Source organism: Ascaphus truei, chromosome 8, assembly GCF_040206685.1.
Source record: "Ascaphus truei isolate aAscTru1 chromosome 8, aAscTru1.hap1, whole genome shotgun sequence".
In the NCBI taxonomy this organism is placed as follows: domain Eukaryota; kingdom Metazoa; phylum Chordata; class Amphibia; order Anura; family Ascaphidae; genus Ascaphus; species Ascaphus truei.
The window spans coordinates 80,756,009-80,771,610 of NC_134490.1; the positions used below are offsets into that span (position 1 = coordinate 80,756,009).

A 15,602-nucleotide genomic window follows, 5' to 3' on the forward strand; every position below is an offset into this window, starting at 1 on the left:
ATTGAAAGAAAAAGAGACATGGAAGTGGAAAGAAAAAGAGACATGGAAATGGAAAGAAAAAGAGACATGGAAGTGGAAAGAAAAAGAGACATGGAAGTGGAAAGAAAAAGAGACATGGAAAGAGAGAGACATGGAAATGGAAAGAAAAAGTGACATGGAAATGGAAAGAGACAGACATGGAAATGGAAAGAGACAGACATGGAAAGAAAGAGAGACATGGAAATGGAAAGAAAAAGAGACACGGAAAGAAAAAGAGACATGGAAATTGAAAGAAAAAGAGACATGGAAAGAGAGAGACATGGAAATGGAAAGAAAAAGAGACATGGAAAGAGAGAGAGACATGGAAAGAGAGAGAAAGAGAGACATGGAAATGGAAAGAAAAAGAGACATGGAAGTAGAAAGAAAGAGAGATATGGAAATGGGAAAAAAAAGACATGGAAATGGAAAGAGACAGACATGGAAATGGAAAGAAACAGACATGGAAATGGAAAGAGACAGACATGGAAATGGAAAGAGACATGGAAAGAGACAGACATGGAAATGGAAAGAGACAGACATGGAAGTGGAAGGAGACATGGAAGTGGAAAGAAAAAGAGACATGGAAGTGGAAAGAAAAAGAGACATGGAAATGGAAAGAGAAAGACATGGAAATGGAAAGAGACATGGAAATGGAAAGAGCCATGGAAATGGAAAGAGACAGACATGGAAATGGAAAGAGACATGGAAATGGAAAGAAAAAAAGACATGGAAGTGGAAAGAAAAAGAGACATGGAAGTGGAAAGAAAAAGAGACATGGAAGTGGAAAGAAAAAGAGACATGGAAGTGGAAAGAAAAAGAGACATGGAAGTGGAATGAAAAAGAGACATGGAAGTGGAATGAAAAAGAGACATGGAAGTGGAAAGAAAAAGAGACATGGAAATGGAAAGAAAAAGAGACATGGAAATGGAAAGAAAAAGAGACATGGAAAGAAAAAGAGACATGGAAAGAAAAACAGACACGGAAATGGAAAGAGAGAGAGACGGAAAGAGAGAGAAAGAGATATGGAAATAGAAAGAGACAGACATGGAAATGGAAAGAAAAAGAGACACGGAAATGGAAAGACAAAGAGACATGGAAAGAAAGAGAGACATGGAAATGGAAAGAAAAAGAGACATGGAAAGAAAAAGAGACATGGACATGGAAAGAGAGAGACGAAAAGAGAGAGAAAGAGAGACATGGAAATGGAAAGAAAAAGAGACATGGAAATGGAAAGAAAAAGAGACATAGAAATGGAAAGAGACAGACATGGAAATGGAAAGAAAGAGAGACATGGAAATGGAAAGAAAAAGAGACACAGAAAGAAAAAGAGACATGGAAATTGAAAGAAAAAGAGACATGGAAGTGGAAAGAGACATGGAAAGAGACAGACATGGAAGTGGAAAGAGACATGGAAGTGGAAAGAAAAAGAGACATGGAAATGGAAAGAAAAAGAGAAAGACATGGAAAGTGAGAGACATGGAAATGGAAAGAGACATGGAAATGGAAAGAGACATGGAAATGGAAAGAGACATGGAAATGGAAAGAGACAGACATGGAAATGGAAAGAAACAAACATGGAAAGAAAGAGACAGAGACATGGAAAGAAAAAGAGACGCGGAAAGAAAAAGAGACATGGAAATTGAAAGAAAAAGAGACATGGAAGTGGATAGAAAAAGAGACATGGAAATGGAAAGAGACATGGAAATGGAAAGAGACAGACATGGAAATGGAAAGAAGCAGACATGGAAAGAAAGAGAGACATGGAAAGAGAGAGAGACGGAAAGAGAGATATGGAAATGGAAAGAAAAAGAGACATGGAAATGGAAAGAAAAAGTGACATGGAAATGGAAAGAGACAGACATGGAAAGAGAGAGACATGGAAATGGAAAGAAAAAGAGACATGGAAATTGAAAGAAAGAGAAATGGAAGTGGAAAGAAAAAGACACATGGAAATGGAAAGAAAAAGAGACATGGAAATGGAAAGAAAAAGAGAAAGACATGGAAATGGAAAGAGACATGGAAATGGAAAGAGACATGGAAATGGAAAGAGACATGGAAATGGAAATGGAAAGAGACAGACATGGAAATGGAAAGAAACAGACATGGAAAGAAAGAGACAGAGACATGGAAAGAAAAAGAGACGCGGAAAGAAAAAGAGACATGGAAATTGAAAGAAAAAGAGACATGGAAGTGGAAAGAAAAAGACATGGAAATGGAAAGAAAAAGAGACATGGAAGTGGAAAGAAAAAGAGATGGAAGTGGAAAGAAAAAGAGACATGGAAGTGGAAAGAAAAAGAGACATGGAAAGAGAGAGAGAGACATGGAAATGGAAAGAAAAAGAGACATGGAAAGAGAGAGACACGGAAAGAGAGAGAGACACGGAAAGAGAGAGAGACACGGAAAGAGAGAGAGACACGGAAAGAGAGAGAGACAGACAAGGAAATGGAAAGAGACAGACATGGAAATGGAAAGAGACAGACATGGAAATGGAAAGAGAGAGACATGGAAATGGAAAGAGAGACATGGAAATGGAAAGAAAAAGAGACACGGAAAGAAAAAGAGACATGGAAGTGGAAAGAAAAAGAGACATGGAAGTGGAAAGAAAAAGAGACATGGAAGTGGAAAGAAAAAGAGACATGGAAATGGAAAGAAAAAGAGACATGGAAATGGACAGAAAAAGAGACATAGAAAGAGAGAGAGACATGGAAAAAGAGAGACATGGAAATAGAAAGAAAAAGAGACATGGAAAGAGAGAGAGACATGGAAAGAGACAGAGACATGGAAATGGAAAGAGACATGGAAATGGAAAGAGACATGGAAATGGAAAGAGACGGACGTGGAAATGGAAAGAGACAGACGTGGAAGTGGAAAGAGACATGGAAGTGGAAAGAGACATGGAAGTGGAAAGAGACATGGAAGTGGAAAGAAAAAGAGATATGGAAATGGAAAGAAAAAGAGACATGGAAATGGAAAGAAAAAGAGACATGGAAATGGAAAGAGACATGGAAATGGAAAGAGACAGAGACACGGAAATGGAAAGAAAAAGAGACATGGAAAGAAAAAGAGACACGGAAATGGAAAGAAAAAGAGACATGGAAATGGAAAGAGAGAGACATGGAAAGAAAAAGAGACAAGGAAATGGAAAGAAAAAGAGACATGGAAAGAAAAAGAGACACGGAAATGGAAAGAAAAAGAGACATGGAAAGAAAGAGAGAAATGGAAAGAAAAAGAGACATGGAAAGAAAAAGAGACACATAAATGGAAAGAGAGACATGGAAAGAGAGAGAAAGAGAGACATGGAAATGGAAAGAAAAAGAGACATGGAAAGAAAGAGATAAATGGAAATGGAAAGAAAAAGAGACATGGAAAGAAAAAGAGACACGGAAATGGAAAGAGAGAGAGACGGAAAGAGAGAAAGAGAGACATGGAAATGGAAAGAAAAAGAGACATGGAAATGGAAAGAAAGAGACATGGAAATGGAGAGACATGGAAAGTGAGAGAGACATGGAAATGGAAAGAAAAAGTGACATGGAAATGGAAAGAGACAGACATGGAAATGGAAAGAGACAGACATGGAAAGAAAGAGAGACATGGAAAGGGAAAGAAAAAGAGAAATGGAAATTGAAAGAAAAAGAGACATGGAAGTGGAAAGAAAAAGAGACATGGAAGTGGAAAGAAAAAGTGACATGGAAGTGGAAAGAAAAAGAGACATGGAAAGAGACAGAGACATGAAATGGAAAGAGATAGAGACATGGAAATGGAAAGAGACACGGAAATGGAAAGAGAGAGACGGAAAGAGAAAGAGAGACATAGAAATGGAAAGAAAAAGAGACATGGAAAGAAAGAGAGACATGGAAATGGAAAGAAAAAGTGACATGGAAATGGAAAGAAAAAGAGACATGGAAAGAAAGAGAGACATGGAAAGAGAGAGAGACGGAAAGAGAGAGAAAGAGATATGGAAATGGAAAGAAAAAGAGACATGGAAATGGAAAGAAAAAGTGACATGGAAATGGAAAGAAAAAGAGACATGGAAAGAAAGAGAGACATGGAAAGAGAGAGAGACGGAAAGAGAGAGAAAGAGATATGGAAATGGAAAGAAAAAGAGACATGGAAGTGGAAAGAAAAAGAGACATGGAAGTGGAAAGAAAAAGACATGGAAAGAGAGAGAGACATGGAAAGAGAGAGAGACATGGAAAGAGACATGGAACTGGAAAGAGACATGGAAATGGAAGAGACATGGAAATGGAAAGAAAAAGAGACATGGAAAGAGAGACATGGAAATGGAAAGAGACAGAGACATGAAAAGAAAAAGAGACATGGAAATGGAAAGAGACAGAGACATGGAAAGAAAAAGAGACACGGAAATGGAAAGAAAAAGAGACATGGAAAGAAAAAGAGACACGGAAATGGAAAGAAAAAGAGACATGGAAGTGGAAAGAGACAGACATGGAAGTGGAAAGAGACAGACGTGGAAGTGGAAAGAGACATGGAAGTGGAAAGAAAAAGAGACATGGAAATGGAAAGAGAAAGAGACATGGAAATGGAAAGAAAAAGAGAAAGACATGGAAAGTGAAAGAGACATGGAAAGTGAAAGAGACATGGAAATGGAAAGAGACATGGAAATGGAAAGAGACAGACATGGAAATGGAAAGAAACAGACATGGAAAGAAAGAGACAGAGACATGGAAAGAAAAAGAGACGCGGAAAGAAAAAGAGACATGGAAATTGAAAGAAATAGAGACATGGAAGTGGAAAGAAAAAGAGACATGGAAATGGAAAGAAAAAGAGACATGGAAGTGGAAAGAAAAAGAGACATGGAAGTGGAAAGAAAAAGAGACATGGAAGTGGAAAGAAAAAGAGACATGGAAAGAGAGAGAGAGACATGGAAATGGAAAGAAAAAGAAACATGGAAAGAGAGAGACATGGAAAGAGAGAGAGACACGGAAAGAGAGAGACACGGAAAGAGAGAGACACGGAAAGAGAGAGAGGCACGGAAAGAGAGAGAGACACGGAAAGAGAGAGAGACACGGAAATGGAAAGAGACACGGAAATGGAAAGAGACACGGAAATGGAAAGAGACAGAGAAATGGAAAGAGACAGAGACATGGAAAGAGACAGAGACATGGAAAGAGACATGGAAATAAAGAGAGACATGGAAATGGAAAGAAAAAGAGCCATGGAAAGAAAAAGAGACATGGAAATGGAAAGAGAGACATGGAAAGAGAGAGAGACGGAAAGAGAGATATGGAAATGGAAAGAAAAAGAGACATGGAAATGGAAAGAAAAAGTGACATGGAAATGGAAAGAAAAAGAGACATGGAAAGAAAAAGTGACATGGAAATGGAAAGAAAAAGAGACATGGAAAGAGATAGAGACATGGAAAGAAAAAGAGACACGGAAATGGAAAGTAAAAGAGACATGGAAAGAAAAAGAGACATGGAAAGAAAAATAGACACGGAAATGGAAAGAGAGACATGGAATAACAGACATGGAAATAGAAAGAGACAGACAAGGAAATGGAAAGAGACAAACATGGAAATGGAAAGAGACAGACATGGAAGTGGAAAGAGACAGACATGGAAATGGAAAGAAAAAGAGACATGGAAATGGAAAGAAAAAGAAACATGGAAAGAAAAATAGACACGGAAATGGAAAGAGAGACATGGAAATAGAAAGAGACAGACAAGGAAATGGAAAGAGACAAACATGGAAATGGAAAGAGACATGGAAAAAGACGTACATGGAAATGGAAAGAGACAGACATGGAAATGGAAAGAGACAGACATGGAAATGGAAAGAGACAGACATGGAAATGGAAAGAAAAAGAGACACGGAAAGAAAAAGAGACATGGAAGTGGAAAGAAAAAGAGACATGGAAGTGGAAAGAAAAAGAGACATGGAAGTGGAAAGAAAAAGAGACATGGAAGTGGAAAGAAAAAGAGACATGGAAATGGACAGAAAAAGAGACACGGAAAGAAAAAGAGACATGGAAGTGGAAAGAAAAAGAGATGGAAGTGGAAAGAAAAAGAGACATGGAAGTGGAAAGAAAAAGAGACATGGAAAGAGAGAGAGAGACATGGAAATGGAAAGAAAAAGAGACATGGAAAGAGAGAGAGACACGGAAAGAGAGAGAGACACGGAAAGAGAGAGAGACAGACAAGGAAATGGAAAGAGACAGACATGGAAATGGAAAGAGACAGACATGGAAATGGAAAGAGACAGACATGGAAATGGAAAGAGAGAGACATGGAAATGGAAAGAGAGACATGGAAATGGAAAGAAAAAGAGACACGGAAAGAAAAAGAGACATGGAAGTGGAAAGAAAAAGAGACATGGAAGTGGAAAGAAAAAGAGACATGGAAGTGGAAAGAAAAAGAGACATGGAAATGGAAAGAAAAAGAGACATGGAAATGGACAGAAAAAGAGACATAGAAAGAGAGAGAGACATGGAAAAAGAGAGACATGGAAATAGAAAGAAAAAGAGACATGGAAAGAGAGAGAGACATGGAAAGAGACAGAGACATGGAAATGGAAAGAGACATGGAAATGGAAAGAGACATGGAAATGGAAAGAGACGGACGTGGAAATGGAAAGAGACAGACGTGGAAGTGGAAAGAGACATGGAAGTGGAAAGAGACATGGAAGTGGAAAGAGACATGGAAGTGGAAAGAAAAAGAGATATGGAAATGGAAAGAAAAAGAGACATGGAAATGGAAAGAAAAAGAGACATGGAAATGGAAAGAGACATGGAAATGGAAAGAGACAGAGACATGGAAAGAGACAGAGACATGGAAAGAAAAAGAGACATGGAAATGGAAAGAGACATGGAAATGGAAAGAGACAGAGACACGGAAATGGAAAGAAAAAGAGACATGGAAAGAAAAAGAGACACGGAAATGGAAAGAAAAAGAGACATGGAAATGGAAAGAGAGAGACATGGAAAGAAAAAGAGACAAGGAAATGGAAAGAAAAAGAGACATGGAAAGAAAAAGAGACACGGAAATGGAAAGAAAAAGAGACATGGAAAGAAAGAGAGAAATGGAAAGAAAAAGAGACATGGAAAGAAAAAGAGACACATAAATGGAAAGAGAGACATGGAAAGAGAGAGAAAGAGAGACATGGAAATGGAAAGAAAAAGAGACATGGAAAGAAAGAGATAAATGGAAATGGAAAGAAAAAGAGACATGGAAAGAAAAAGAGACACGGAAATGGAAAGAGAGAGAGACGGAAAGAGAGAAAGAGAGACATGGAAATGGAAAGAAAAAGAGACATGGAAATGGAAAGAAAGAGACATGGAAATGGAGAGACATGGAAAGTGAGAGAGACATGGAAATGGAAAGAAAAAGTGACATGGAAATGGAAAGAGACAGACATGGAAATGGAAAGAGACAGACATGGAAAGAAAGAGAGACATGGAAAGGGAAAGAAAAAGAGAAATGGAAATTGAAAGAAAAAGAGACATGGAAGTGGAAAGAAAAAGAGACATGGAAGTGGAAAGAAAAAGTGACATGGAAGTGGAAAGAAAAAGAGACATGGAAAGAGACAGAGACATGAAATGGAAAGAGATAGAGACATGGAAATGGAAAGAGACACGGAAATGGAAAGAGAGAGACGGAAAGAGAAAGAGAGACATAGAAATGGAAAGAAAAAGAGACATGGAAAGAAAGAGAGACATGGAAATGGAAAGAAAAAGTGACATGGAAATGGAAAGAAAAAGAGACATGGAAAGAAAGAGAGACATGGAAAGAGAGAGAGACGGAAAGAGAGAGAAAGAGATATGGAAATGGAAAGAAAAAGAGACATGGAAATGGAAAGAAAAAGTGACATGGAAATGGAAAGAAAAAGAGACATGGAAAGAAAGAGAGACATGGAAAGAGAGAGAGACGGAAAGAGAGACAAAGAGATATGGAAATGGAAAGAAAAAGAGACATGGAAGTGGAAAGAAAAAGAGACATGGAAGTGGAAAGAAAAAGACATGGAAAGAGAGAGAGACATGGAAAGAGAGAGAGACATGGAAAGAGACATGGAACTGGAAAGAGACATGGAAATGGAAGAGACATGGAAATGGAAAGAAAAAGAGACATGGAAAGAGAGACATGGAAATGGAAAGAGACAGAGACATGAAAAGAAAAAGAGACATGGAAATGGAAAGAGACAGAGACATGGAAAGAAAAAGAGACACGGAAATGGAAAGAAAAAGAGACATGGAAAGATAAAGAGACACGGAAATGGAAAGAAAAAGAGACATGGAAGTGGAAAGAGACAGACATGGAAGTGGAAAGAGACAGACGTGGAAGTGGAAAGAGACATGGAAGTGGAAAGAAAAAGAGACATGGAAATGGAAAGAGAAAGAGACATGGAAATGGAAAGAAAAAGAGAAAGACATGGAAAGTGAAAGAGACATGGAAAGTGAAAGAGACATGGAAATGGAAAGAGACATGGAAATGGAAAGAGACAGACATGGAAATGGAAAGAAACAGACATGGAAAGAAAGAGACAGAGACATGGAAAGAAAAAGAGACGCGGAAAGAAAAAGAGACATGGAAATTGAAAGAAATAGAGACATGGAAGTGGAAAGAAAAAGAGACATGGAAATGGAAAGAAAAAGAGACATGGAAGTGGAAAGAAAAAGAGACATGGAAGTGGAAAGAAAAAGAGACATGGAAGTGGAAAGAAAAAGAGACATGGAAAGAGAGAGAGAGACATGGAAATGGAAAGAAAAAGAAACATGGAAAGAGAGAGACATGGAAAGAGAGAGAGACACGGAAAGAGAGAGACACGGAAAGAGAGAGAGGCACGGAAAGAGAGAGAGACACGGAAAGAGAGAGAGACACGGAAATGGAAAGAGACACGGAAATGGAAAGAGACACGGAAATGGAAAGAGACAGAGAAATGGAAAGAGACAGAGACATGGAAAGAGACAGAGACATGGAAAGAGACATGGAAATAAAGAGAGACATGGAAATGGAAAGAAAAAGAGCCATGGAAAGAAAAAGAGACATGGAAATGGAAAGAGAGACATGGAAAGAGAGAGAGACGGAAAGAGAGATATGGAAATGGAAAGAAAAAGAGACATGGAAATGGAAAGAAAAAGTGACATGGAAATGGAAAGAAAAAGAGACATGGAAAGAAAAAGTGACATGGAAATGGAAAGAAAAAGAGACATGGAAAGAGATAGAGACATGGAAAGAAAAAGAGACACGGAAATGGAAAGTAAAAGAGACATGGAAAGAAAAAGAGACATGGAAAGAAAAATAGACACGGAAATGGAAAGAGAGACATGGAATAACAGACATGGAAATAGAAAGAGACAGACAAGGAAATGGAAAGAGACAAACATGGAAATGGAAAGAGACAGACATGGAAGTGGAAAGAGACAGACATGGAAATGGAAAGAAAAAGAGACATGGAAATGGAAAGAAAAAGAAACATGGAAAGAAAAATAGACACGGAAATGGAAAGAGAGACATGGAAATAGAAAGAGACAGACAAGGAAATGGAAAGAGACAAACATGGAAATGGAAAGAGACATGGAAAAAGACGTACATGGAAATGGAAAGAGACAGACATGGAAATGGAAAGAGACAGACATGGAAATGGAAAGAGACAGACATGGAAATGGAAAGAAAAAGAGACACGGAAAGAAAAAGAGACATGGAAGTGGAAAGAAAAAGAGACATGGAAGTGGAAAGAAAAAGAGACATGGAAGTGGAAAGAAAAAGAGACATGGAAGTGGAAAGAAAAAGAGACATGGAAATGGACAGAAAAAGAGACACGGAAAGAAAAAGAGACATGGAAGTGGAAAGAAAAAGAGACATGGAAGTGGAAAGAAAAAGAGACATGGAAGTGGAAAGAAAAAGAGACATGGAAGTGGAAAGAAAAAGAGACATGGAAATGGACAGAAAAAGAGACATAGAGAGAGAGACATGGAAAAAGAGAGACATGGAAATAGAAAGAAAAAGAGACATGGAAAGAGAGAGAGACATGGAAAGAGAGAGAGACATGGAAAGAGACAGAGACATGGAAATGGAAAGAGACATGGAAATGGAAAGAGACATGGAAATGGAAAGAAACATGGAAATGGAAAGAGACAGACGTGGAAATGGAAAGAGACAGACGTGGAAATGGAAAGAGACAGACGTGGAAGTGGAAAGAGACAGACGTGGAAGTGGAAAGAGACAGACGTGGAAGTGGAAAGAGACATGGAAGTGGAAAGAGACATGGAAGTGAAAAGAGACATGGAAGTGGAAAGAGACATGGAAGTGGAAAGAAAAAGAGACATGGAAATGGAAAGAAAAAGAGACATGGAAATGGAAAGAAAAAGAGACATGGAAATGGAAAGAAAAAGAGACATGGAAAGAGACAGAGACTTGGAAAGAAAAAGAGACATGGAAATGGAAATAGACATGGAAATGGAAAGTGACAGAGACATGGAAAGAAAAGGAGACACGGAAATGGAAAGAAAAAAAGACATGAAAAGAAAAAGAGACACGGAAATGGAAAGACAAAGAGACATGGAAAGAAAGAGAGACATGGAAATGGAAAGAGAGAGACATGGAAAGAAAAAGAGACATGGAAATGGAAAGAAAAAGAGACATGGAAAGAAAAAGAGACACGGAAATGGAAAGAAAAAGAGACATGGAAGTGGAAAGAGACATGGAAAGAGACAGACATGGAAATGGAAAGAGACAGACATGGAAGTGGAAAGAGACATGTAAGTGGAATGAAAAAGAGACATGGAAATGGAAAGAAAAAGAGAAAGACATGGAAAGTGAGAGAGACATGGAAATGGAAAGAGACATGGAAATGGAAAGAGACATGGAAATGAAAAGAGACAGACATGGAAATGGAAAGAGACAGAGACATGGAAAGAGACAGAGACATGGAAAGAAAAAGAGACATGGAAATGGAAATAGACATGGAAATGGAAAGAGACAGAGACATGGAAAGAAAAAGAGACATGGAAATGGAAAGAAAAAGAGACATGGAAAGAAAAAGAGACACGGAAATGGAAAGAAAAAGAGACATGGAAAGAAAGAGAGACATGGAAATGGAAAGAAAAAGAGACATGGAAATGGAAAGAAAAAGAGACATGGAAATGGAAAGAGACAGAGATGGAAATGGAAAGAGACAGACATGGAAATGGAAAGAGACATGGAAAGAGACAGACATGGAAATGGAAAGAGACAGACATGGAAGTGGAAAGAAAAAGAGACATGGAAGTGGAAAGAAAAAGAGACATGGAAATGGAAAGAAAAAGAGAAAGACATGGAAATGGAAAGAGACATGGAAATGGAAAGAGACAGAGACATGGAAAGAAAAAGAGACACGAAAATGTAAAGAAAAAGAGACATGGAAAGAAAAAGAGACACAGAAATGGAAAGAAAAAGAGACATGGAAATGGAAAGAAAAAGACATGGAAATGGAAAGAAAAAGAGACATGGAAATGGAAAGAAAAAGTGACATGGAAATGGAAAGAGACAGACATGGAAATGGAAAGAGAGAGACATGGAAATGGAAAGAGAGACATGGAAATGGAAAGAAAAAGAGACACGGAAAGAAAAAGAGACATGGAAGTGGAAAGAAAAAGAGACATGGAAGTGGAAAGAAAAAGAGACATGGAAGTGGAAAGAAAAAGAGACATGGAAGTGGAAAGAAAAAGAGACATGGAAATGGACAGAAAAAGAGACATAGAAAGAGAGAGAGACATGGAAAGAGAGAGACATGGAAATAGAACGAAAAGAGACATGGAAAGAGAGAGACATGGAAAGAGAGAGAGACATGGAAAGAGAGAGAGACATGGAAAGAGAGAGAGACATGGAAAGAGAGAGAGTCATGGAAAGAGAGAGAGTCATGGAAAGAGAGAGAGACATGGAAATGGAAAGAGACAGACATGGAAGTGGAAAGAGACATGGAAATGGAAAGAGATATGAAAATGGAAAGAGAGAGACAGAGAAATGGAAAGAGACAGGCAGAGAAATGGAAAGAGAGAGAAATGGAAAGAGACGTGGAAAAGGAAAGAGACATGGAAGTGGAAAGAGACAAGGAAATGGAAAGAAAAAGAGACAGACATGGAAATGGAAAGAAAAAGAGACAGAGGCATGGAAATGGAAAGAGACAGACATGGAAATGGAAAGAGGCAGAGACATTGAAATGGAAATAAGACATGGAAAGAGACATGGAAATGAAAAGAGACATGGAAATGGAAATAAGACATGGAAAGAGACATGGAAATGAAAAGAGACATGGAAATGGAAATAAGACATGGAAATGAAAAGAGACCCGACGCAGAATTGGGAAGGTGGAGGCAGGGAGAGAGAGAAAATCAGATGAGCAGAGAGAAAATGGATGGGTGAAAGAAGAGAATGGAGGAGAGGGAGAAAATAGAGGGAAGGGGGGAGGGAGAGAATGGGGGGAAGGAGTGGAAGGGAGGGAGAGATTGAAGGGACACACACAGACACAAGAGTTCCCTCTCACCTCCTGCAGTTCACACAGAGATATGACAGGGGCGAGGGCCGTGTGATCGGCGCCTGTAATGATCCCTGGCCGGCATCTCCAGCTGATCTCTCTGCACCATGGTTGAGGCGGAGGGGTGCAGTGATCGCAGCCATGCTGTTCCTGCACACTGAAGATCCCCAGCTGGAATCTCCAGCCGCACCCCTATCTTTGTTTTTTGTTTAGTACATCGATTCTAAGACCCATCCCTATTTCAGACATGTGAAATTGGGAAAAAAGGTGCGTCTTCAAATCGAGGAAATACGGTAGAGAGTGGAGAATCTTTAGCTTCGTTGTTCTTAGCTTGATGGTGTTAAATGATTCTGATTCTATAAATCCAAATACAATATTTATAGATTTCCTTAACATATCAATCACCTGTTTTTCCCCACCTTCGGCTCAATCTTCTTAGTCAAACATTAGAAATTGACTTTAATTTAAAAGAACCTCTTTGTTCTGTCACTAACTATAGTTAATCCTATGTTTCTTATCTTTGCAAGACCTCTCTCTATTGTATTGTCTTTTACTACTATCTATTTAACTAACCTTTGATTCCAAACTCAAGATCATACAGTATACTATTCAACTCAGCAAACATTAAACATACCAAGTTTCTAAATCTCACACAACATGTCTGCAAAGATAAGCAGATTTAGAGTCAGCTAATCATTATCCAATATAAAGTCTAACTTAATACTAAATTACTTATTTTAACTAGTTACATGCTGAATATATATATATATATATATATATATGTATATAGAGCATATAGCACAACTAATATTTAGGTTTCAAATCGTCCTATCTTCAACCATTAGCAAACAAAGGGGTATCCTTTGCTAAGGCATTAAGGGATTGTGATCAAAAGGGAAACGTTGACAGCAAATGGGTATTTACTTTCTTATAAAACGTGCATGTATTTCAGGCCTACATTGCCCTTGGTAAAGTCCTTGGGCTTGACAAGCAGCCATGAGGGCCTAATAAAACATTGCCCACTGCTCTTTGCGTTTAGTTGTGACTAGAATTACAGCATCTTTTATTGGAATGCTCCTGACACATCTTTGTGTTATCCAGAATGATCCTGGGGGTGATCCTGAGCCACCTGGACAACATCCTATGAACTATACTGTTATTTACACACACAAAACCATGTGTGTTTGGGCTACACATAATGAATGGTTAGTGTCTATTTTGATCACTAGTGATGTCCCTGGCATCACTCCATACACAACAGCAAACACAAATACTTATTGTAGAATATCAATAAGAATGTTACCCTTTATTTTCATGTTTAGTTGTTCTTGGGTTTTAGAAAGTTCAGATGCACCCTGGGTCAACTTCTGTTCCAAGTCTGCAATGTTAACTGGAGCATCAGGAATTGATGCAATCTGGAGGTGAGCCTCTATGGCCTGTTTCTTAATTTCTGCCGGTCACCTTGCATAGGACAAATGAACTCTTCAAGCAGAATGCTGCCGCCCCCCACCTTGCAAAACAAAGTATATAAGAAATAAATCGCGTCATTAAAAAGGCAGCAAAAAAAAAAAAAGCCATCCTCTTCAAAAACAAAGTGCTGAAATGTTCTTGCCCATGGGGAGCACAACTACGTGGTATATAGACGCTGTAATGGCCCATCAGATTAACACAGTGTGGGCCCCTGCGTTTTAAAAGGGATTCCAGTCCCGTAGGATGCACACAGCGCAAGTCCCATTCAAACACAGGGAATCCTGCCGTTTTAATCCGATGCGCCATTACAGCGTCTATGGACTATGCCAAGGATTTTCCCTGACATGTTCATGGAATTCCTCAGCATCTCGGCCAAAACCGCCAGGTGCATCTATATATGTGCGATAAAGACGCCAGAATCGACAACTATGTAATGGTAGGGTGGGAAGGTGGCTGCAGAACCCGAGAAAGTGTCATTAATTCATTATTCTGTACTTACTAAGACGGAGCGGAACAGAGGGGAGGCGGACCCACGCTGCGTGATCACATGTATTGTCCTCTTTTTTTATGGCGCCAGAGCGCACATCAGACAGAGCTCAAAACGGTGCGAAATTGAAGAAGACAGAGGCAAGTGATTTATTGCGCGATGCCATAATCCCATGACCTGTCTTCTCCAATCAAAGTAAAGTTACATTTTCAAAGTGACGCCATTTTTCTTTTTTGGATGCCGGTGGTAAGCACACACAACACAAACACAACAGACGCAAAAAATTAAAGTTAGTTACTTTCCAACCGGGGGGAAATACCACAGTGCTTCAGATGCTGCATTTGAAAAAATGCCGGTGGATCGGGATGTGAGGTACAGTAGTGGAAGTGACGTCCGCGCCGGAATGTCATTGCCACGCCTATTGACACGCCCCCAAAATTGCGCCCGCTGCATACTCTGCAAAGCCATGAAAACGCTCAGGCTTTAGCAAGAGTATCGCAGCGTGGGTGCGCCTCCGTTCCGCTCCGTCTTAGTAAGTATAGACGTAGCCTTAGTGTCACGCTTGTGCTCTCCTCACAAGCGCAGGGAAGAAAGTGAAGGACCAGTTAGCGAGGTGGGGAGGCCGCAGGGGATACGAAGGGAGTAAGTTGCCGTGCAGCTGGGGATCGGCGCACGCAGTCACGTGACCGCGCCGCGCGCATGAGAATGTGCGACCCGTCCGGAGGTGCGGTGCCTGCTCAGAGACACAAGTGATCCAGCTGCACGCGCGCGCACGCTCTGACAGCAGAGCGGGAGTGCGCGCTCTCAGGCACAAACGCGGGGGTTGCGGGAAGCCAATGCTTCAGCACAGGAGTCTGGAAACGGAAACCAGGAAACATGGAGTCCAGAGCACAAGGTAACATCCAGAGAAGGATTGCTTCTTGGAGAACGTACAGACTTCTTAAAGGCATAGTGACAGAAACAGCAAGGTGCAGCGAAACTAAACATAACATAAGGGTTCTTAGTCTAATCCATTGGCCAAGGAATTATAAGCCTGCTACCACGTCAAGGTGAACCCTACTAAGCAGGTACCTACACTACCCGACGATAAACTAGCCTCAGTAGTATAAGAGTGACTGTCCCAGTCTCCCGGAATCCACAGGAGATAAGTAAAGGTCCC

At 39.6% G+C, this 15,602-nt stretch overlaps 1 long non-coding RNA gene across 1 annotated transcript in view; it reads right to left on the bottom strand.

Moving 5' to 3' along the window:
- LOC142502047 (uncharacterized) overlaps window positions 1-14,012 on the bottom strand; it is a 33,955-nt gene extending 19,943 nt beyond the window's left edge. The window contains exon 1 of the long non-coding RNA XR_012803631.1: window positions 13,790-14,012. This is a non-coding gene — a long non-coding RNA (uncharacterized LOC142502047). The remainder of the gene's footprint in view (window positions 1-13,789) is intronic.
- Between the last annotated feature and the right edge of the window lie 1,590 nt (window positions 14,013-15,602).